Below are 25397 nucleotides of genomic sequence, written 5' to 3'. Positions count from 1 at the left end.
TTGTTTTGCTCTCCTTATAAATTAATTTAAAGAAAAAATATTGTTTTGAAAACAAGCATAACTTTTTACTCTGAACTTAAAATAAGGAAAACTTGGTGGCATTGAAATAAAAACTCATAGATATTTAATTTGATAGGTCATAGGCCACCTAATTCTTTATATGCCGAGAGATATGATCATTTCATGTTGACCTAAGTATAATCTTATCTCTAAACTTAATCGGTAAAGAAGCTTTCAACTCAACTTTGTGCTAGAGGTTTCTTGTGACCTTCATTAGGTGAAAAAATGTTGAGGTATAGGTTTAGAAAGGGTGAGAAAGAACTAAAAATAACCCTCTTAAAATTGACAAAAGTAGTGTATGGAATACCATCTATGGTCCGTACAAAAGTCTACGGACCGTAGACCCTCTCGAAGAAAATAAGTTCAGTTCTGGATCTCTAAAGTTGGGTTCTACGGATCCTTTCTGTAATGACCCTCATGGTCATTTCTGTGTCTTGCCTTCTGTGTGTCGTTTAGAGCGTTCCTATAGCGACCCCAAGTCATTTATGACTTGCTGGGACTGACAGTTCGGTCACCTGGTCGTTCGTTTGGTCTTGGTGCGAGTTTTTGTGGTTTGGAGCTTATGAACCTTGGAAGATCATTTTCGATCAAAAGTTCAAGAAGATGACATCGGAATCCAATTCTGACGATTTCATCAGCTCCGGAAGGGTCATTTTAGGCTAGTAGCATGGTCGACATGACTCCCGAGATTTTCAGTGTGAGTCGGTGCGATTAGGCGTTTTAGCCTTTGAATTTTAGCCTAAGGTTGACTTTGGTCAACATTTTGAGTAAACGCGCTCGGATGAGAATTCCGTCAGCGTGGTTAGCTCCGGAATGTCGAGTTTGGTCTAGATTGACCTTTCTTTTGTGTCTGGAGGTTTTCGATATCTTTCCGAGCCCTTTTGTGGGTTTTGACTTAAAAGGGCTTTTGGAAGTGGGACCCACTTTTTATCGAAATGACCTCTGATGGAAATTTCGACTGCGCCGTTGAGTCTGAAATATCGAATTTGGTATGGTTGCATATCTCGTTTGCGTGCACGGGGTTCCGAACGAGATCGAAGCACCCCGTCGGAATTTAAAGTTTTGGAAATGTTGCAGATTTTCTGCAATAAATTGCAGAAAATCAGCCACATTTCCCAAACTTCAAACTCTCATCTCTCTCTCATCTCTCAACCGATTTGGGTGATCCAAAAGGCTAAGTTGTGAGATTTTTCGAGGGCAACGTGTTGGTGAGCTCGGATAGTGATTTGGAGTCCCCGTTTGAGGTAATTTTCGAAAAATACCTGCTGCCAGACCTCTTTTTGTGACTTGATTTTGGAAATTTTGAGACTTGTTTTCTTAGCCATTTTAGATCCGATTTTGGTGATTTTTGAGGCTATCTTGAGTGGTTTTTCGAGGAGAACATTGTGGTGTTGTTAGATTTTACTGTAGATCGCTCGTTTTTGGTAAATACACTGCTGTCCCATTTCGATTTTTGAGAAAATTTGGGTTTTAGTTGTATGTTGGTATTGTGTTGTTCCCGAGCCCCGAATTGTGTCCCATTATGGGAAATGAGCTGGGGGAACTGGTTAGGACCCACTTTTGGGGTTAATTTCGGAATTTTCTGTGTGGGTCCCACGATTCCCGTTTTGACTCCAAAATTGACCCGTCTCTGTTTGTTGTGATTTTGGTGTCTAAACGACCGTATTAACGTTGTGATACTATTTTTGATAGCGGGGAAGCGTTTCGAGACCTTTCGGAAAGGAAAATCTCCGGAGGAGTGATTTTGGAGCGCGTGTGATCGGCTTTAAGGTAGGCTACGGTTTTCCCTCTCTTAGATTGAGCTCGAGAATGTGAATGCATGTTGATTAGTTGGGATTTGGGTTGGGTAGTCATTGAATCTTGCATAGGTGTTAAGAAATCATGTTTTAGGCCTATTTCGGGAATTATCCGGTAACTGTGAGCATGCTTTGTGTTATTAACGGACCCTCCTCGCTATGTGGAGTGCTTGCATGCTTAATTATTGTTTATTTGAAGAATGTTGGGCCTTAGTTTAGGTTTGACTAGGGCTTGCCTTAGAAATACATTATTCGGATCCAATAGGCCTTAGTTTTGCCCCGACGTCGCTCGGTCGGCTTAGATCCTTGTAGACTGGTGTAGCAGACTTGAGTCTGATAGTTTGGGTCTTAGTTAAGCGATACTCTCTCTCCGACTATAGTTATCCTTATTTTCTTCGATGTTACGGCTTCACGAGTTACATCGGCGACACTAGTTCTACTTCGCGATTTTAATTTGATTTTCGATTTGGTTCCAAGGACTTTCATTGATTGGCTATGTGTGGACGGCGTTCCACAGATATTTATGAGTATGGATCAATTGGGACTCTTTCAGCAGCTACATTGGCACATTTATAGAGCATCCGGTTTGAGGTCCGGCCTCTATTGCCCAGACACTTATATAGAGCATCCGGTTTGAGGTCCGGCCTCTATTGCCCAGATACTTATATAGAGCATCCGGTTTAAGGTCCGGCCTCTATTGCTCAGACACCTATATAGAGCATCCGGTTAGAGTTCCGGCCTCTTATACTTGATACTTGTGATTGGTTACTTGGGTACTTCTGCTGAGCATCCGGTTCGAGGTCCGGCCTCAGTGCTGTCAGATTCTACTAATTAGGGTTGAGGTTCTGGTTCGATGTTCTTCGTTCTTGGGTTCTTTTATGCAATTCTCTTTAGTTATAGTTATTCTGTGTACTCGTCGGGCTTATGGGGGTCCGTTCGGGTTTTTATTTAACTTGCGCACGAGTGTACCTTCTGGGCTTATGGGGGTCCAGTTAGGTGTAGTTAGCTTATAGATTACTTTAGTTAGTTCTTTGTACACTCGTGTGCATTTCATTGTTAGTTAGATTTTCGTTCTTGACTTCGGTTTTCTTATTCCTTCTTTTCATATTGCCTTTACTTTTCAAGTTCAGTCGGCCTATGATGCCTACTGGGTACCTGTTGTTTTGGTACTCATGCTACGCTCTGCATCTATTTCGTGATGCAGGTCCGGGCACTAGTAGCCAGCGTTGATCGAGCTTGGAGCAGACTGATCCGGAGACGGGAGTGAGCACACGACGTTTTGTACTATTTCAGTCTCCATCTGTATATATAGACTTGTCTTTTACCTTTCGAGACAGTCCAGTCTCTGTTGTCCACTTTTGGGACTTGTACTCATTTTGTTAGTAGCTCTGTACTAGTGACTTCCAGGTTCTGGGAGGGATCTTTATTTGTATATATGTTTTTGGGTTGCTTCCGCCTGTTTATATTGTTATTTGCCTACTCTTGTTTAGTTTCTACCCTCAGACCCATTACTTGTTGTTCCGGGTTACGGGTTGGCTTACCTACTGGTGGGTTATAGTAGGTGTCATCATGACTTGAGAAATCGGGTCGTGACACTTTCTACGGCACATATGAACTTTGACGTGCCATCCTGATCAATCGTAGAAAGCTTATTGAGGTTGTTTCAAGACTTGGTTCCATGAGGCCTTTCTACGAATCGTAGAAGGTTCTACGATCCGTAGTCTGGTTTGTGAAACTTGGATCTAAGAACAATTTTTAGAGCATGGTTCTACGATTCCAACTATGGTCCGTAGATAATTCTACGAGTTGTAGATCTCTTCCGTGACACTAGTCCGAATAAATTTTTTCAAGGTCTGATTTGAGGGGCGTTACACATATATACAAATAAGTAATTATATAAAATCGCTAAAAATATACAAATAAGACCTAAAATTGTATAATTTTTGAAAGTATACAAATAAGAACTAAAATTTTCACATATGAGTTAAAAATACAAGTAATTTACAAATAAAATGTTTATAAACATCATTCATAAATAGAATCATGTGAGATATTGATACGCTAAAAGTATACCTTCAATAAGAAGTATAACATGGTCATTATCAAATATAGAACCTTACAAGGTTGGGGTTAAATCTCACAACAAATAAGGCGAGAACTAAGCCAAATACGATTATTTACTATTACCTATTTAATTCCAAAGAAAAGGAAAAATTTGGGGGTATTTGAATGATTGTAGTATCGATTAATAACTTGTAACTTCTAACAATGTTACTTTGTACTGAGAATTTATAGAAAGAGAAATTAGAATTGTGTTCACTAAGACTGTATTACTTATTTCAGGTTAATACAGAATTCCAACTTATAATGTTAGTTATCAGTTTATCAGTCTCGTACTATATTTAATCGTTTCTCAACCAAATTAAATGCATGCCACTTTTATTCTCTTGAACTAAAAGTGTTATCTCAAATAAATGACATTTACTCGGAGTAAATTAATCTTGCTACAACATCAACCATTAGACGAGTTCTAAATCTCGAATCTTCATTATTTAGCTTTTCCTAGGTTTTACACACTTTTACCCAAACAAGTCAAACCTAGGGAAGAAGAAAGAACTAATAATATATACAATCACAATGCAAATTTTATTTTGCAAACACCCTTATTTATGTCAAGTCGTTAGTGATTCCACAATCATTGATTATGGGGTTTAGTCATTCATGATAATAGAAGTAAGTAACGCAATTGCAATCATTGAATAAAAATTTACTTACAAAAGTTAAATGAGTTATTTGATAGGTGATGTGAGGGCCAACATGTGGTATCTGTCACGGCCCACACCCTAGGAGTAACATGGCGTATAGGACCCCAATAGGCCCTACACAGGTCACTTAGCATGCATAAATAAGATTGTTGAAAATCAAGAGATTTAAAACACAATTCATATCATAAAGAATTTGAAAAAAAAAAAACAAAGCGGAAGTCTACATAGTCTCAAAAGTCATCCATTACATCAAGAGTGACCAGGACGTAACCCTGGCATCACACACAATATCTGAAAGGTAAAGACTGAAAGCGATAAAAGTTTCAATCCTCAGAACATGAGGACTCACCACTACTAAATAAAGCTGAAGTGACTTCTAACCACGGGGATGAGAAACTGAAGCGTCGAACCCTACATTCGGAAAACAATGTAGGCGAGAGTATATGTTAGTACAAAGATCTACCAAGCATGATAGCAATGTATAGAGATAAAAAATCATGCTAAAAAGGACATTTCATGTCATGCAAAGACCAAGTTAAATCCATAAGTAAAAGGTTAGAGAACATCATAACAATCATGGTCAAATGGAAGTAAAACTCATCTTTGAACACTTGTGATATACTTCTTGAAGTAACCTTAGTTCATCATTATACTTGTTGTGGGAAATTAGCCTTAACCGAGAAAGAGACCATGTGAGTTATAACATGGAATTCGGTGTTTACCCCACACTGAAAAGAGGTGTTCTCATTTGCCAAGGTAAGAAGCATAAACGTCTAGCTTAAGTGGATCCACTAGCTAATGTATATCTAGACAACCTATGATGGCACATAGTTTATAGGACACGGGTAATCACCACTTATCCACTCGGTACTAAGCTTAATTCCTATAGAATAGTCATCAATCATATTCATCTTATCTTTAAGGGACATGGGTAATCACCTCTAGTCTTACCATTAGAGGACAAGGGTAATCACCTTTTGTCTCATCATTAGAATAGTTCCTTAACTTTGATTCATTTTAGGTGAGAAGACCTTTCAACCTTAGAATCCTTTATGTGAGAAAACCTTTCACATTCATGTATTGAGTAATTATGTGATAAATCCTTTCACAACAATCAACAACATCATTTATGCTTTACTCTTAAAGCAACTTATATCACATATCATCAATTTCATAAGAACATGCATATTTCCATAATTCACCTTTAATAGTTCAAAACCCACTTTCAATCATGAAAATCTAGAAAACATGGGTTAAGCATGGATTCATGGGGATTCATCTTAAAAACATGTAATTATCACAATTCAAGCGCACTTCATAAAACAATCAAGTATATCAATATTGAAATAAACCGTGACATAGAAGAAAACCGTAACTTCAATTGGAGATTTCTAATTTCAAGATTAAAGAATTTAGGAACTTTATGGAGGAAATTGCTCCATAGATGAAGACTAATATACCTTGATGCAAAGAGCTTACAATCAATGGTGAAATTGGAGACTTGACTTGAAACCCTACTCTTCTTCTTCAAGCTTCTAGAGAGAGAAATATTGGAGAGGATGAACTTGTTCTTCTTTTGGGAAATTTAGAGAATGACTTTAATTTGGTGATTTTGAGGGTTAAAAATCATTATATAGGGTTTTGGGTAAAGGTTAAAACGACATAGTATTGAATTAAAACAATTAGGAAAAGACCCAAAAGCCCCTAACTTAAAAGCTGACAAACACACTTGATGGTGGCCTTCACGGCCCGTCATAGGTACCATGGCCCATCTAATGATCTGTGGTCCTTGACCAGTGGCTAGGGGAGAAAGCCCCCTCCTAACGACCAATTGGCGACCTGCTTGACGGCTCTTCAACGTCTCCACGGGCAGTCTAGGCCTCCGTGGGAGGGATGCCTAAACAACAGGTCCTGGGGACTTACAATGATCCATCTCATGGCCCGTCTTGGGCTCTGTGGAGGGTTCCATGGTCCAATTTTGGCTTGTGAGTTTCCCACTTGACCCCTTTCAAGCCTTTCCTGAATTTGAGGTGTTACAGTATCACTATTGATTTTTAAATTTATGGTGCACTAAAAGGGATTGAAAGTATATATTGAAAATGTCTCTTAATATTTTTATAAGCATAGCGAGCTTTTTATAGCCAAATTAAAATCAAAAAATTAGATAATTTAAAATTGAAAAAAAACATAGAGTACCTTAACAAACTAAACGAAATCTAATGAAAATTTAATATTCATATTCATTCTAAAACTAGCAATATATTTATGCTAAAAATTACTATAATTACTAAAAGCAAATTTCAATAAATACCTTTTATTCGATCTTCATAGTAGTGAGAAAGATTTCAAAGCTAAGAAGTGCTTCCACCCTCTTCTCAATCCCAATCAGTTTCACTAATTCAACAACTCTTACTTTTCCAAAATACTTTTCTAGTTTCTCAGGCACAGGAATTATTGCTCTTCCAACCACAACTTCACTTGTGGAAGTTCCTGGATCACTGTAACAGTTTCATGAACCACCTTTAACTTCAGTTTCTAACCAATAGGATAGCTACTAAAGCGTATCTGAATAAACTCGTTCCACGTTGGTTCTGGCCTTCCAACTATCCTCCTTGTACTGAACTCTCTCCCACTCTCATCACTCACGATCACACGATAAATTCTCCTATAAAAATATGGGAAAGTGCCCTCCAGTACTGAAATAACATTTGAAACTTTTTTTTATTAAAAGATTAATCATATACTCATATTCCCCGCTATTCTTGTTGTCATTGATGTATGATTTTCCACAAAAAGTTGTTATATCATCGCCATCCCATGGTCTCGGACGACGATAACCCATCTGTGAAAAATCATTATCATTCATTGTTAATAGATAGAGGAGAAGAATAATACTTCCTTGGTTTGGATTGGAGATTGGTTTTTATACCGGAAAAGTTTGATAAAATTAAGGTAACACAATCTATCTCTTGAAAGTTGGTACACATATTATTAAGTAAATGATTTTTGGTACACTTAATAGAGTCAAACTAGCCGTTAACTAGTCATTGGAGAAATGAGAGACAATCTTTTTTTTACCTACTCTCTTCCTGATATATATATATATATATATATAACCATTATTGGAAATTTCCTTTAGAGATAATACTAATTTTTTTAATAATCCCGACATATTTTATAAGAGATATTTCAAAAATATAGAAAAACTTTAAATATAGATGGATTTTGAGTACGAGTGTCAAAATGAGCCTTAATATTGGTAATCTGTCCAACCCACCAGAAATTTTATGGGTTGCACTCAAGATAATTTGAATTAGGTCAATCTCAACTCATTCAAGCCTTAACCCATTTAAAATAATGTTAACTTGTGCCAATTTTATCTTCAATTTTAACCTATTTTAAGACTCTTTATTTGCATTGGTGTAATGTATGTTCTCATATTGTAGGTATGAATTACTATCTATTTTATATCTTCTAGGATTTATCTATCTATTTTAACTTATTTTTTTATTTTCTTGAGTTGAAATTCAAATTATGGCTATAAAAGTTAAATAACAGTATGTAAACATTATCGATATTAAGGGGGTAAAATTGGGTGATTCATGGTCCACCTGATTTTTTAGCCCATTTGAGTGTAACTGATTTGAGCCCTATGTAAATTTGGGCAGGTCATGACCAATTTGATTTCTATTTCAACATATTTTAATATCTTTAATATCACCGAACCTACACATTTGACATCCCTAGCTTTGAGTATAATGAATTTTTTTTGGGATCTTTTGGACTATAAACCTCTGATAGATAAAAATAATATTTTGCAAAATAATTGATATAGTTGATAACTTTTGTGAACCGAAAATTCTTGTTACAAGCAAATTGTAACACCCCAAAAATTTCTAAACTAAAGTGTGTAAAGGTCAATTATTTAGTGTGGAATAGATTTGAACATGAATTAAGGTCACTAGAACCCCCTAGCACAAAGTTGAGTTGAAAGCTTCCATATCGATTAAGTTTTGATGTAAGATTCTACTTGGGTCAACTTCAAACAATCATATCTCTTAGAATATAAAGATTTACATTTCTCATAACCTATCAAATTAAAGGTACTTGAATATTCTTTCCAATGCCACCAATTTCGCACAATCCGAGTTACAAGTAACAAATTATGACCATTTTAGTAACCTGATACAATGCAGTGACACATTAGCCGACGAAAAAACATTAAAAAGGATCATTTTTGTCTTTTTACCTCTAAGAAAATCCTAAACGAATTTCTTGACTATTTAAAGGCACAAATCAATCATATTTTCATCTTTTCATCCTCCATTCTCTTCTCTCTCAAACCCTAAGGCAAAACCCTAAGAAAAAATAAAGCTAGAATACTTCCGTTCAGGATTCTTTAAATCTTTTTCAAGATTGTTCTTCAAGGTAAGTCATTCTCCAAGAATTCCATTATTTCAAACTCAAATTCTTCCATAGAATTAAAATGAAAATCATAATTCTTGGTCATAGAGATTTCAAGAAACTAATTCAAGAATTTCAAGAAAGGTTTTCTTGATTGTTCTTCTTCAAGCTAGGGTTTCAAGGCTTCTAATCAAGTTCTTTTTCAATAATCTTTAATAACCTTGTTCTTTCAGATATTTAAGGATGTCATAGTGTTGGNTATAAACCTCTGATAGATAAAAATAATATTTTGCAAAATAATTGATATAGTTGATAACTTTTGTGAACCGAAAATTCTTGTTACAAGCAAATTGTAACACCCCAAAAATTTCTAAACTAAAGTGTGTAAAGGTCAATTATTTAGTGTGGAATAGATTTGAACATGAATTAAGGTCACTAGAACCCCCTAGCACAAAGTTCAGTTGAAAGCTTCCATATCGATTAAGTTTTGATGTAAGATTCTACTTGGGTCAACTTCAAACAATCATATCTCTTAGAATATAAAGATTTACATTTCCCATAACCTATCAAATTAAAGGTACTTGAATATTCTTTCCAATGCCACCAATTTCGCACAATCTGAGTTACAAGTAACAAATTATGACCATTTTAGTAACCTGATACAATGTAGTGACTCATTAGCCGACGGAAAAACATTAAAAAGGATCATTTTTGACTTTTTACCTCTAAGAAAACCCTAAACGAATTTCTTGACTATTTAAAGGCCCAAATCAATCATATTTTCATCTTTTCATCCTCCATTCTCTTCTCTCTCAAACCCTAAGGCAAAACCCTAAGAAAAAATCAAGCTAGAATACTTCCGTTCAAGATTCTTTAAATCTTTTCCAAGATTGTTCTTCAAGGTAAGTCATTCTCCAAGAATTCCATTATTTCAAACTCAAATTCTTCCATAGAATTAAAATGAAAATCATAATTCTTGGTCATAGAGATTTCAAGAAACTAATTCAAGAATTTCAAGAAAGGTTTTCTTGATTGTTCTTCTTCAAGCTAGGGTTTCAAGGCTTCTAATCAAGTTCTTTTTCAATAATCTTTAAGAACCTTGTTCTTTCAGATATTTAAGGCTGTCATAGTGTTGGACTAGTTCGTCCTCATGCTCTACATCTACTTTCAAACTAGTAAATGAGTAATCTCGGTTTCTATCCCTAGATTTGAGATGAATTGATTTTGAGTTCTTGAGTTCCTGATTCTTTTTGAAATTCTATTCATAATTATTGAATTGTTATATTTTATGCATTAATATTCTTGAGTAGATTCGTTATTGTCTATATTTCAGTATGAATCCTATGAATTAAGTATTCTTGAGATGAGAAGTATTGTTTAGTTCTAAGTTCTTGAGTCCTTGAGTTCTGAGTATTGAGCTTCTATATTGTTATTAAGATCCTTAAGTTGATTTGTTCATGTCTGTAATTCAACATGAACCCTATTTTATGTTATAAATCTTGAGAAGCTTTTTAAAGTCAACACTTGAGTTTAAAACTATGTTTTTGAGGAAGTAAAGATGAGTTTTGAGAAAGAGTTTTTAAAACATGATTAATATGACAATAGAGTATGTCATCAGTGTTTAAGCAGTATGGTATCTTGATATGCTGTCAATTTTTATGCAGTATGACTTCCCGAGTCCAATGATCATATCACAATATGATTTTGATATATTTTTGAGAAAGCGTTTTCAAATATGAATTGAGTGAGATTATAAGGGAACTAAGTATTCTCAAAGGTGTCAGTTTTTACATTGAGAAAAGAGAAATTTTGATTTCTAAATGAGTTAATGAGTTCAGAGATATTTCAGAGCAGTTACCTCTTTTATGAGAATAGTTCGAGCATTTATCTCAAACCAGAGGAAGAGTGTGTTGTTAAACATTGAGCCTGTGTTTTTAAACATTGAGCAATTATGAGTATATATTATTGGGAGTAGTATTGAGCACCGATACGGGAATGAGTTCAAAAAACTCACATTGAATCTCCCGAATAGAGTTTGCTTACAACAATAGTTATCACTCTAGCATGGAGTGGTGAATTTTCTTACATTGAATCTCCCAAATAGAATCAAATTCAACTCACATTGAATCTCTCAAATAAAGTTTGCTTACAACAATAGTTAAACACTTCTGGAAAGACTTCCAAAATTGTGTGGTGAATTGCGCAACTTTATCTAAAATGATGGACACCAGAACTCCATGAAGTCTGACTACCTCTTGAATATATAACTTGGCATAATCCTCTACTGAAAAAGTAGTCTTTGCCTGTAAGAAATGGGTTGATTTAGTCATCCGATCTACAATCACCCAAATTGAATCATGTTGCCTACGAGACCGTGGTAAACCAGTAATAAAATCCATATTGATCATCTCTCACTTCCATTCCAGAAGATCTATATTTTGAGACATACCACCGGGCATCTGATGCTCTACCTTGACTTGTTGGCAATTCAGGCACTTAGCAACAAACTATGCAATACCCCTCTTCTTACTACTCCACCAATAGACTTCTCTCAAGTCACGATACATCTTTCTCGAACCAGGATGGATAGAATATTTGAAGCTATGAGCTTCCTCCTTGATCCTCTCTTGGAGTTCATCCACCTTTGGTACACATAATCTACTTTGATACCTTAACACTCCATCTGCCCTTTGTTCAAAAGCCATCACTTTCTGCTTATGAACATTTTCCTTCAATTCAAGCAAAACAGGGTCTTAATGTTGTTTCATTTCACTTCAGACACTAATGATGATCCAGCCTCATTCATCACCACCACTCCTCCTTCAGTGGAATCCATTAACCGAACTCCTAATCGTGCAATTTTGTGAACATCTTTGGATAATTCTTTCTTTCCTTCCTCAACATGGGCGGTACTACCCATAGACAATATGCTCAAATCATCAGCAACAGCAACAGCAACAGCATTAGCCTTGTGATAGAGAATACTCATATCAAAATCCTTGAGTAACTCCAACCACCTTCTCTGTCTGAGATTAAGTTCTTTCTGACTGAATACCTACTAAAGACTCTTGTGATCGGTGAACACATCTACATGAACACCATAAAGATAGTGACTCCAGATTTTCAAAGAGAATACTACAACAACCAACTCTAGATCATGGGTTGGGTAATTCATCTCGTGAAACTTAAGTTGTCTCGAGGCATAAGTTATAACCTTATCATTCTGCATCAATACATAACCCAGTCCAACTCTAGACGCATCACAATACACAACAAATCCTTGCGTACCTTCTGGTAATTAAGGTCAAAACTGGGGCAGTAGTCAACCTAGTTTCAATTCCAGAAAGCTTTTCTCACAAGCTTCAGACCATTGAAACTTAACTATTTTCTTAGTCAACTTGGTCAAAGGAGTGACATAGATGAGAACCCCTCGACAAACCTTCTATAATGACCAACCAATCCCAAAAAACTCCTAACATCAGTTGGAGATGTGGGTCTATACCAGTTCTGCACTGCCTCAATCTTTTGAGTATCCACTTGAATCACATCACCAGAAATAATGTGGCCTAAGAATGCCAAGACTTAAGCCAAAATTCACACTTAGAAAATTTGACATACAACTCCTTATCCTTTAGAGTTTGGAGAATTACTCTGAGATGACTAGCATGATCCTCATCATTCCTCAAATAAATCAGAATGTCATCCATGATAATGATAACAAACATATCAGGATAAGGCATAAACACTTTGCAAAATAATTGATATAGTTGATAACTTTTGTGAACCGAAAATTCTTGTTACAAGCAAATTGTAACACCCCAAAAATTTCTAAACTAAAGTGTGTAAAGGTCAATTATTTAGTGTGGAATAGATTTGAACATGAATTAAGGTCACTAGAACCCCCTAGCACAAAGTTCAGTTGAAAGCTTCCATATCGATTAAGTTGTGATGTAAGATTCTACTTGGTCAACTTCAAACAATCATATCTCTTAGAATATAAAGATTTACATTTCCCATAACCTATCAAATTAAAGGTACTTGAATATTCTTTCCAATGCCACCAATTTCGCAACAATCCGAGTTACAAGTAAAAAATTATGACCATTTTAGTAACCTGATACAATGTAGTGACACATTAGCCGACGGAAAAACATTAAAAAGGATCATTTTTGTCTTTTTACCTCTAAGAAAACCCTAAACGAATTTCTTGACTATTTAAAGGCCCAAATCAATCATATTTTCATCTTTTCATCCTCCATTCTCTTCTCTCTCAAACCCTAAGGCAAAACCCTAAAAAAAATCAAGCTAGAATACTTCCGTTCAAGATTTTTTAAATCTTTTTCAAGATTGTTCTTCAAGGTAAGTCATTCTCCAAGAATTCCATTATTTCAAACGCAAATTCTTCCATAGAATTATAATGAAAATCATAATTCTTGGTCATAGAGATTTCAAGAAACTAATTCAAGAATTTCAAGAAAGGTTTTCTTGATTGTTCTTCTTCAAGCTAGGGTTTCAAGGCTTCTAATCAAGTTCTTTTTCAATATTCTTTAAGAAGCTTGTTCTTTCAGATATTTAAGGCTATCATAGTGTTGGACTAGTTCGTCCTCACGCTCTACATCTACTTTCAAACTAGTAAATGAGTAATCTCGGTTTCTATCCCTAGATTTGAGATGAGTTGATTTTGAGTTCTTGAGTTCCTGATTCTTTTTGAAATTCTATTCCTAATTATTGAATTGTTATATTTTATGCATTAAGATTCTTGAGTAGATTCGTTCTTGTCTATATTTCAGTATGAACCCTATGAATTAAGTATTCTTGAGATGAGAAGTATTGTTGAGTTCTAAGTTCTTGAGTCCTTGAGCTCTGAGTATTGAGTTTCTATATTGTTATTAAGATCCTTAAGTTGATTTGTTCATGTCTGTAATTCAACGTAAACCTATTTTACGTTATAAATATTGAGAAGCTTTTTAAAGTCAACACTTGAGTTTAAAACTATGTTTTTGAGGAAGTAAAGATGAGTTTTGAGAAAGAGTTTTTAAAACATGATTAATATGACAATAGATTATGTCATCAGTGTTTAAGCAGTATGGTATCTGGATATGCTGTCAATTTTTATGCAATATGACTTCCCGAGTCCAATGATCATATCACAATATGATTTTGATATATTTTTGAGAAAGCGTTTTCAAATATGAATTGAGTAAGAGTATAAGGGAACTAAGTATTCTCAAAGGTATCAATTTTTACATTGAGAAGAGAAATTTTGATTTCTAAATGAGTTAATGAGTTCAGAGATATTTCAGAGCAGTTACATCTTTTATGAGAATAGTTTGAGCAATTATCTCAAACCAGAGGAAGAGTGTGTTGTTAAACATTGAGCCTGTGTTTTTAAACATTGAGCAATTATGATTATATATTATTGGGAGTAGTATTGAGCACCGATACAGGAAAGATTTGAAAAAACTCACATTGATTCTCCAAAATAGAGTTTGCTTACAACAATAGTTATCACTCTAGCATGGAGTGGTGAATTTTCTTACATTGAATCTCCCAAATAGAGTCAAATTCAACTCACATTGAATCTCTCAAATAGAGTTTGCTTACAACAATAGTTAAACACTTCTGGAAAGACTTCCAAAATTGTGTGGTGAATTGCGCAACTTTATCTAAAATGATGGACACCAGAACTCCATGAAGTCTGACTACCTCTTGAATATATAACTTGGCATAATCCTCTACTGAAAAAGTAGTCTTTGCCTGTAAGAAATGGGTTGATTTAGTCATCCAATCTACAATCACCCAAATTGAATCATGTTGCCTACGAGACCGTGGTAAACCAGTAATAAAATCCATATTGATCATCTCTCACTTCCATTCCAGAAGATCTATATTTTGAGACATACCACCGGGCATCTGATGCTTTACCTTGACTTGTTGGCAATTCAGGCACTTAGCAACAAACTATGCAATACCCCTCTTCTTACTACTCCACCAATAGACTTCTCTAAAGTCACGATACATCTTTCTCGAACCAGGATGGATAGAATATTTGAAGCTATGAGCTTCCTCCTTGATCCTCTCTTGGAGTTCATCCACCTTTGGTACACATAATCTACTTTGATACCTCAACACTCCATCTGCCCTTTGTTCAAAAGCCATCACTTTCTGCTTATGAACATTTTCCTTCAATTCAAGCAAAACAGGGTCTTGATCTTGTTTCATTTCACTTCAGACACTAATGATGATCCAGCCTCATTCATCACCACCACTCCTCCTTCAGTGGAATCCATTAACCGAACTCCCAATCGTACAAGTTTGTGCACATCTTTGGATAACTCATTCTTGCCTTCCTCAACATGAGCGGTACTACCCATAGACAATATGCTCAAAGCATCAGCAACAGCAACAGCATTAGCCTTGTGATAGAGAATACTCATATCATAATCCTTGAGTTACTCCAACCACCTTCTCTGTCTAAGATTAAGTTCTTTCTGACTGAATACATACTAAAGACTCTTGTGATCGGTGAACACATCTACATGAACACCATAAAGATAGTGACTCCATATTTTCAAATAAAATACTACAACAACCAACTCTAGATCATGGGTTGGGTAATTCCTCTCGTGAATCTTGAGTTGTCTCGAGGCATAAGTTATAACCTTATCATTCTGCATCAATACATAACCCAGTCAAACTCTAGACGCATCACTAGACACAACAAATCCTTGCGTACCTTCTGGTAATTAAGGTCAAAACTGGGGCAGTAGTCAACCTAGTTTTCAATTCGAGAAAGCTTTTCTCACAAGCTTCGGACCATTGAAACTTAACTATTTTCTTAGTCAACTTGGTCAAAGGGGGTGAAATAGATGAGAACCCCTCGACAAACCTTCTATAATGACCAACCAATCCCAAAAAACTCCTAACATCAGTTGGAGATGTGGGTCTATGCCAGTTCTGCACTGCCTCAATCTTTTGAATATCAACTCGAATCACATCACCAGAAATAATGTGGCCTAAGAATGCCAAGACTCAAGCCAAAATTCACACTTAGAAAATTTGACATACAACTCCTTATCCTTTAGAGTTTGGAGAACAACTCTGAGATGACTAGCATGATCCTCATCATTCCTCGAATAAATCAGAATGTCATCACCGAAAATGATAACAAACATATCAGGATAAGGCGTAAACACTTTGTTCATAAGGTCCAACAATGCAGCAAGGGCATTAATCAAACCAAATAATATGACTAAAAACTCATAATGACTATAGCGGGTCCTAAAAGATATCTTAGGGATGTGACTTTCTCTTACTCTCAACTGATGATAGCCAGATCTAAGGTCTATCTTAGAAAAACAAGTGGCACCCTGAAGTTGATAGAAAAGATCATCAATTCTCGGAAGAGGATACTTAGTCTTTATAGTTACCTTGTTCAACTGACAGTAATCTATACACATTCTAAGAGAATCATCCTCTTCCTCACAAAATAAGATCGGATCGCCCCAAGGTGAGACAGTTGGTCGAATGAAACCTTTCTCAAGAAGGTCTTTCAACTGCTCTTTTAACTCTTTCAACTCAGCTGGAGCCATTCTATGTGGCAGAATAGATATAGGACAAGTATTAGGAAAAATATATATACCAAAGTATATTTCTCTCTTAGGAGGAGGGACTCTGGAAAGATCATCTAGAAAGACCTCTGGAAACTAACTCATAACCGGAACTGACTGAATAGGTGGTTATGATCTTTGACCCTTAACTTTCCTTGAATTGAATTATGGATTCAAGGCTCATGAGTTCATGTTTATGGATGATTTCATGTTGTTTAGACGTACCTTAGAGTGTAGAAATCAATTAGAAAACTTAGGTACGTTGCTAGGGAACTCAAACGGAAAGAAGTGGGAAAGGGTAGAGGACTTGGCATCCCTGGAGCTTTGAGTGGCGCGGGGAGCCAGAGCCAAAACTTCAGAAGCAGGGTTGGGTGCACTGGCTGGCGCAGTACCCCAGAGCCCAAACTTCAGAGACCAAGTTGGGGCACTTTGGTTGGCGCGGCGCCGTACAACCTTTCCCCAAAAAACTTTGATTTTTCTTGCTCATTTTTCAACTTTAAACCCTCTAGATTCGATTGGTTCTTTTCCCAAACACTTAGATTCGAATACATAACCAAAATATGTAAGAATCTACTAAAAACAACACCTAATTTCATGAATCAAACTCAAGAACTCCTCAACACCTTCAACAAACAAGAACCCATAAGAAACTAAAACAAATTTCACCAAGAACTCATAATCTTTTCTTTCAAGAACACAATTACGCTGAATTGANNACCGGGCATGGTCATGCAACACTTTATATAGGAAATTCCCATTAGGCTCTAATGCAATCTCACGTATGGAATGAACATATACACAAGCTTAGTTTGTCATCAACACATCTCTGGATTGCCATACATCTCATAACTCAAGCTTTAAAGCATCGATTCATCAATTTTTCATAGTTGGACATTTTGTCAAACACCTTGAAGGCATGTAATGGAATCAAGGAGCATGGAAAATAGGGTAGTAATTATGCAGCCAAACCAGTGAACAACCCACAACAACACCCTTTTAACACCCACGACAAGGTATTCTTCAAGAACGCGATGAATCCTTATTTTTTCTTCTCTTTGCTCCTCTTCTTTTCTCTTCTCTCAAAACTCTAACTCAATTTCAATAGTGTAAACTAAATTCCATCAGTAGAGACTCCAACTTAATTACCAAAAATGAATTTAATTAATTGGGTAGTGAAAAGACCATAATACCCCTCTAAAATCCGGTTTTGACTTTCTTTATCAAGACAGCCCAACTTCAAATGGGCATTATCTCCCTCATACGAACTCGAAATCACGCAAACTTGACGGCGTTGGAAAGATAATTCGAAGACGGTATCTAGTAGCACACCTAACTCATCATGAGCTAGGAGTTATGGTCTTTTGAAGTTGACCAAAAACCCATACTTAACATAATTTAACCAATTTTCCAGATTTTTCTTTCTTTCAAAAAATGACTCTTTCTAATTCTAGCTCTTTCACTTAGAGAGATGTTACACATAGTGGCCAAAAGCTCAGATGAAGTTGAATACAGGAGCCTAGCATCTACAGTCTCAGAGTTAGTATGGTTACTTGGAATGTTGTAAGAGGTAGGAGTTGATGTTAAGCTACTAGTGCAAGTATATAGTGACAGTAAAGTTGACATACGAATTGCTGCAAATCCAGTATACCATGAGAGTACAAAGCACATAGAAATAGACTGCCACTTCATAAGGGAAAGATTACAATAAGGCTTGATCAGAATAGACTACCTACCTACACAAGAGCAACCAGCAGATATTTTGAAAAAGGGGTTGTCTAGAATACAACATGAACATCTAGTATCCAAGCTAGGTGTGTTGAACATCTTTACACCTCCTAGCTTGAAAGGGAGTGTTGAGATATGAGCTGATAGTGAAGTAAGAAGAGTACAAGTTAAAGCTGTTAGGATTAATAAAGGGCAGATTAGTCTTTTTCCTAAAGTTAGTTATAACTACTTTCTGTTGGTAAGTTCTAGAAGTTAGTTACTCATTGTAAAAGGAATGGGCTATAAATACTAGCTTATCCCTGATGTATTACTTTGTCTGTTGAACTCAAAATATGAGAGATTCTCTCCTTCAATGTTAGCTCCTTTTGTTAATGGAGTTTATGTGCTAATTGAGCTTGTTCTCACTTACGTTCAGTTAATCTTATAAAAAGAAGTGCAATAGTTCTTATGTAAAGCCATCAATCTATCGGGAAAAAATCCGTCTTTCTTTGATTAAATAAACTCTTTTTAAAAAAAAATCAAAAAGGGAGGAGGAATTACAGATGCAATCATTGACACCTAAAAAAGTTACCAATAAATGTGACTGACACAACATCAAAACAAATGGTGTCAAAAAGGGGATATATGATATTCCTTGGTACAAAGAATTCAATCGTAGAAAAGAACAAAAAATCAATTACTTGTTAGTATATGAATGTCACAGCATTTCATAAAAGTTCAACTACCAACATACGGTTGTTGTGACAAAATTCTCAACAATGACATATTCCTTGGGTAAAAAAAATAACTTTTTGCAGTATGAATGACTAGGAAATTAAAAAAAAAATCTTGCTCTGATAGCAATGAAAAAATAAATCAAACACAATTTGCAGGACCAATGAATTTATTTCACTAGTCTAGTANCATATTCCTTGGGTAAAAAAAATAACTTTTTGCAGTATGAATGACTAGGAAATTAAAAAAAAAATCTTGCTCTGATAGCAATGAAAAAATAAATCAAACACAATTTGCAGGACCATTGAATTTATTCCACTAGTCTAGTATTACATGTCACTACAACAAAAACAACCTTTAGCGGCAATAAATATTGACATTAATAAAGAGTGCTAAAGTCTTTATCGACATTAGTTAAGTGTCATTAGAACCAACGTCGCTAAAGGGTTTAGGGACATATACAAAGAGTGTTAATTGCCGCTAATGATCATTTTTTATGTAGTGTGTATATAAACACGAACTACACCAATGAATCATAGTTTAGGAATCACATCTTGTCACAAAAGTTTGTTTTTGATTTCGGAATAGAATCTTCAATGAAATCCTTTCACAAGAACTTCGAAGATTGAGGAAAGAAGAGAGGATTGTATGTAAAGTTTTTTTTCTCAAAAGAAAAGTGTCATTGGATTTAATTGAGACAATCCTTTTATAATTCTAAAAAAATGCAACTTTTCAGAAACAATCTAAACATGTGTCTCTTTTTTTCATTTATTATATATATATATTCTTCATTAGATTCTGATTGACCGCATGGTTTACCCGAATCTAATTCCTTCATTTACTAACACTCTGTTTGGATCATTGTTACTCATTGTATTGTATTGTATCGTTACTATACCTACAATGTTTGTTTTGATTGTTACTTAAAATGTATTGTATTGTATTGTTAAATTTCGTTGTTATGTAACAATGAAAACCCCTATTTTATGGAACAACCGATTTGGTGTGTTCCCATTGTTACTTAATTTCTTTTTCCAATTATATCTTTACATAATATTTCGAAATACTATTTTACCCTTTACCTTATATTATTTAATTCTAGTCAAACCTCCTACCCTAGAATAATTAAGGATATTTTAGTAAATTTATAAATTACAATACAGCACGATACAATCAAACCAAACAATTAAAATATTATTAAACAACAACAAACAATACAATCTAACCAAACATTGTATCTATCATACAGTACAGTACAATAGAATACAATACATTATGAAACAATGGGTAACAATGATCCAAACATAGTGTAATAGTAACTAATTCAAAATAGTTATTAGTTATAATAATTAAAATGTACTTAATTATTTAGTTATTAGTTTTAATAATTAAAATGTATTTAATTATTTCTTTTCTTGTTATCCTTACATTGTTCTTGAAAAAAATAAAAAGTAATTACATAGAATTAAAAAAAAAAACAAATAGAAAGAGTACAAACACTTAATTGGTGGATAAGTAAGGGTGTGCATCGGTCGGTTCGTTTTATATATTATCGGTTTGGTTTATCAGTTTTCAGTTTTTAAATACGTTAAACCAATAACCAAACCAAATTTTTTATTGATTTTTGGTTTATCGATTTAACCAATAAGAAAATACTTATAAAATAAATATATGACTTCTCTACTAAATTTGATGCAACAACACTGTCACGCCCCAAACTCAAGGGGCGCAACTGGCTCCTAATGCCAAAACTTAGGCCCGAGCCGACCCTGCTGAACCATTTGCTACTAGCGCATGGCAGCCACATGCAATGAAGAAAATAAACAAGTATATCTCGTCTTAAAACTAAGCCCTCGGCCAGCAAGGCCTCTGTCAACAGATCTAGAAAAGAAACAGTTGCTCCCAAGAGTTCATATAAAGAAATAGCCAACTAGCACAGAAGTCCTGATTGGGCCATCGAGGCCACCATGATCTCTATACCAAACTGAAAGCAGGTATATATTAAGACAATACATCAAACAGCTCACAAGCTTCAACAAACCAACAAACTAGGCCAACATGGACATAACGTAGCCATACACCTCACACACTAGTCTGCAAGCCTCTAAGAGTAGTAAAGATTTGCGGGACAGGGTCCCAGCCTACCCATAAAAGTATATACAACAAAAGCTAACAAACCTCCCAACTCTGGCAGCCCCGAAGAAAAGGGGCTAGCCAATCGGATAGAAGTCGATCCTGCTGCTGAGGAGGTCTACTGGGTCGTCTTTCGGGACCTGCATGCATGAATGCAGTGTCCCCCAGGCAATGGGGCGTCAGTACAAAATAATGTAAATTGTATGAAAGGCTATAGACTAAATGAGTAAGTATCATAATATACCAAAAGCAATCAGGTAAGGAAATCAAAATTTAGATAAGCATGTTAACCCACTAATGAATCTAAAAATACAAAAATGATCAAACAACAACCTAACCAAGCCCTCATAAGCTCGGCAGGTACAAACAACATACGACCTACCTAGGCCCCCATAAGCCCAGAAGGTGCCAAATCAATCTGCATATCCCTATCAGTAACTCCTTGTCTTGTAAGAAGTCACATAGCCCTTTTTGGCAACGATATAGCCCTGTGGGCAGCGCATAGCCCTCTTAGGCAACATCATAGCTCTGTGGGCTACACATAGCCCTATTTTGCATCAACATAGCCCTATAGGCAACACATAGCCCTCTTTGGCGTCAAAATAGCCCCGTAGGCAACACATAACACTCTTTGGCATCAATATAGCCCCGTGGGCAACACATAGCCCTCTTTGGCAATAACATAGTTCTATTAGACAACATCATAGCCCCCATAGGCAGTTCATAGCTAAACAATTAACCACAATAGCCCCAAGGGCGACAATAAACAATTGAATAGGCTAAAGGCGAGCAATTTAGCTATAAATAATATATATAAATAGTCTCCAAGTCATTCCTAACTTAGGGTTGTTCATAACAGATTATAAGTCCCTAAAATGAGGGTTTATAACCATTCAACCAACCACTCACAATTACATCTACAAGATCACCAACATTAACTACCCTATTATATCACTCCCAACCTCTAAGGAAACATGTCGAACGAAGGGAATAGTCTTAACATACCTTTCCAATGAAAGCTCAAAAGACCGTAGTTCCTTCACGAAAGTTGTTCCTTATGTCCTAAGCTTCCCAAACACTATATATACACAGCTAGTACGCACCTATAACCAGTTCATAATTAATCTCAAATCGGCAAATTTGTCGTATTGCCCCAACTTGTCGAAACGTCCATAGAAATTCATAAAAACAATCATAAAAGAGTCCTGAGATGATTACCTTAGTTAACCAAGTGTAAACCTTGAAGAAACACCAATGACTACAAGTTTATATTTTCAAAAACTAGCTCCAAACACAGCTAATAGAAGGGAAAAATGATTGTCACGTGTAGAGATCACGTTTCTAGGCACGGGGGCAACCTTTAATGGTAGAAATCGTCAAAAACTAACCTTCATCATGCAAGAACTCCATAGGAACCCTCTCCTAAGCTTTCTTTCTGGTTTGGAAGTGAAAAGAAATGTTTTCATGGCTTAAAACGTTGAGTAAGCCGACATGCCCCTTTTTTTTTACCCAAGCCGGATTCTGCCCCGGCCGTCCGTAGTAAAACCCTCATAACTTTTTACTCCGATGTCGGTTGGATACAGGGTTTTGTGCATTGCAAACTAGACTCGTAGGCCTTCGATTTAATTGGTGATAGGCCTTCTAACTCTTTATATATTGGGAGAAAATATCCAAGACATTTGACCCAAATTTCAGAGAAATCTTTAAAAAGGAACTTACGATAACTTTCGCCAACTTTTATTTTGCAACTTACCTAACTTCAAATAGATACAACCCTAGAACACTTAAAATGTGACATACCACATCATTCTTAATTTATTATTCATCTTATTTGTCTTTCCACGAAGATACGAGTTAATTTAGATGTTTTGAAAAGTCGGGGTGTTACGAACACAATAATGTAACTTTATAAATGCTGATAAAATAAAAACAATAATAACAAGCATGAAAAGAACTATACAAGTGTAACACAAAGAGAAATTAAGAGGAATAGGGTTCTTACTTTAGATTTTAATGTTTTGTATAATGTGAAGTTATGAACTCAAACTCACTGCGATGTGTGAATTGAAGGCTAAAGGACAAAGACAGTAACTAGTAAAGTATTGAAATTAATATATAATATTTATGTACAAGTAAAAGTAGTAAATTACTAGTCTTAATGGGTTATCAGTTTACCCAATAACCCAATATTAAAAATCAATACCAAATCGATAACTCAATAAAAAAATATAAAACCATTAAAAACACGTTAACCCAATAACCCACATTTTAACGGTCAAATTAGCTAAAAAAGAAAATTGTCTCACAATAGTTACCACTTCGAAAATTTAAGATTAGCGTTTACCATCGTTTCTAACCATATCTTTAACATTAAAAATTAGTGTTTTTTTCTATTACTTAATTCCCAAAAAAAACATCTAAAAATAAAGGTAATTTCGGAAACTATACTTTATATTTGCTATTATTTTAAGGGAAAATTACATGGTTAAGCAAACTTATACTACTTAATTGCTCATCATAGCTATAGTTTGCTATAATTACCACTCGCGACTAACATTATACATTAATTATGTGGGTTGACTTCGAGTTTGTATAATTAGTCACGTTTGTATATGTATAATTCGCCAGAATATACAAATACATATGTATAATATACAATTATCTAACCGATAAACATATACAATTCACCTCTCTGCCCTCTCTCGGTCACCTCTCTCCTCCCTCTCCCAATCTCGCTCTCCTCTCTCCTCCTTCTCCATTCTCGCTTGCCATATATACAAATGCATATGTATAATATACAATTATCTAACCGATATACATATACAATTCACTTCTCTCCCACTTTCTGCCCTTTTTCGCTTGCCTCTCTCCTTCCTCTCCCAATCTCACTCGCCTCTCTCCTCCCTCTCCCAATCTCGATTGCCATATATACAAATACATATGTATTTATATACAATTATCTAACCGATATACATATACGATCCACCTCTCTCCCACTCTTTGCCCTCTCTCACTCACCTCTCTCCTCTTTCTCCCAGTCTCGCTCGCCTCTCTCCTCCCTATGATATGTAGCTTTGAATTATTAAAATATAGCTATGGAGAGTAATTAGGCTATTTTTTAGTGGCTATATGTGAAAGTTCCTCTTATTTTAATTTTTGTTTTGGGGGGGGACTAAAGCAAGTATAAAAGAGAAAGATATAAACATGGTTATAATAGTAAAACCTCTTTTTTTATTACTAGTAATACTCTCTTAAGAAATGTGTAAGAGGCGAACCCAACGAAAACAGATGAGTGATAGTGTTAACATTAGGGGTCGTTTGGTAGGAGGTGTTAGGAAAATAGTCCATGTATTATGTATGGTATTATTTAGTACTATGTTTGGTAGAATTTTTAGGCCTAAGTATAACTAATCCATGGATTAGTTATACACCCTACATGGTATTATATGGTGTATTATTAATACCTTTCATTTGGTGGTATTATTAATACATTGGAGTTAATACTATGGAATTATCTATGTAAAGACAATAATATCCCTCAAATCAATTTAATCATTTTATTTATTTTCTTGATTTTATGTTTTATATGTACTAGAAAATTTATTTAAATAAATTAGCTTACAAATTTTATTATTTAGAGAGAGTTGTTTGTTAATAAATAAAGAGAAAATACATAATTACCTCATTAAAGTACGATCTATTTTTTAAAAAGACACTTAAACTTTGTAGGGGCCCTATTACCCCTTATTTTTATTTAGAATGACTTTATTGTCCCATTACGTGCCTACGTGGCGTGTAGAGTGTAGTTCACTCTCTCATAGAAAGTGAGCTGAACCAAAAAGTAAATAAATATTTATTTAAGAATTTATTTAATTAGAAATATTGTTTTTTTCTTTTGTTTTGTTTATTTTATTGTACTTTCTCAATTCTTTATTTTTGTTATCTTCTTCCCCAAATTTCAAAAGAACCAACTACCTATTCTTTATCTTCTTCAACTTAGAAGACCCATTTACTTTATTCATTTTTTCCTTGTCTTCTTGTTTCTCTTTGTTCTTTTTTCTCCTTTTGTCCCTTATTTTTTTCGAAATAATAATAATTGTAAACCTCCTTGATAACATTGTTCTTTAAAAAAAAAATGTTATGTAGTTCTTTAGCATATAAATAAAGAAATTTCTTCGATTTGAGAGTAT

General features: G+C 35.1%; 2 protein-coding genes and 1 long non-coding RNA gene across 5 annotated transcripts in view; 1 reads left to right on the top strand and 2 right to left on the bottom strand.

Annotated features, from left to right (window-relative positions):
- Window positions 1–25397, bottom strand: part of LOC125870580 (peptidyl-prolyl cis-trans isomerase FKBP15-1-like) — a 1082853-nt gene that overhangs the window by 946278 nt on the left and 111178 nt on the right. The window contains exon 7 of one of the 3 annotated variants that reach the window (XM_049551041.1): window positions 18014–18023. The exons of the other annotated variants lie outside the window; for them this stretch is intronic. The gene's annotated coding sequence lies outside the window, so the exon portion shown is untranslated. Of the gene's footprint in view, window positions 1–18013; window positions 18024–25397 lie in introns of those variants that run through there. 3 annotated transcript variants of the gene reach the window in all.
- The window catches only part of LOC125870566 (U-box domain-containing protein 9), an 841044-nt gene that overhangs the window by 717717 nt on the left and 97930 nt on the right, over window positions 1–25397 (bottom strand). The gene's annotated exons all lie outside the window — the stretch shown is intronic.
- Window positions 1194–3294, top strand: LOC125870586 (uncharacterized). The gene is made up of 3 exons (XR_007446913.1): window positions 1194–1304; window positions 1753–1830; window positions 3061–3294. It is a non-coding gene; the product is annotated as an uncharacterized LOC125870586 (long non-coding RNA).

This window comes from Solanum stenotomum, chromosome 7 (assembly GCF_019186545.1).
Source record: "Solanum stenotomum isolate F172 chromosome 7, ASM1918654v1, whole genome shotgun sequence".
Classification (NCBI taxonomy): Eukaryota; Viridiplantae; Streptophyta; class Magnoliopsida; order Solanales; family Solanaceae; genus Solanum; species Solanum stenotomum.
Note: the sequence above shows the minus strand (reverse complement) of the source record. Positions and strands in the feature narration are given on the sequence as shown.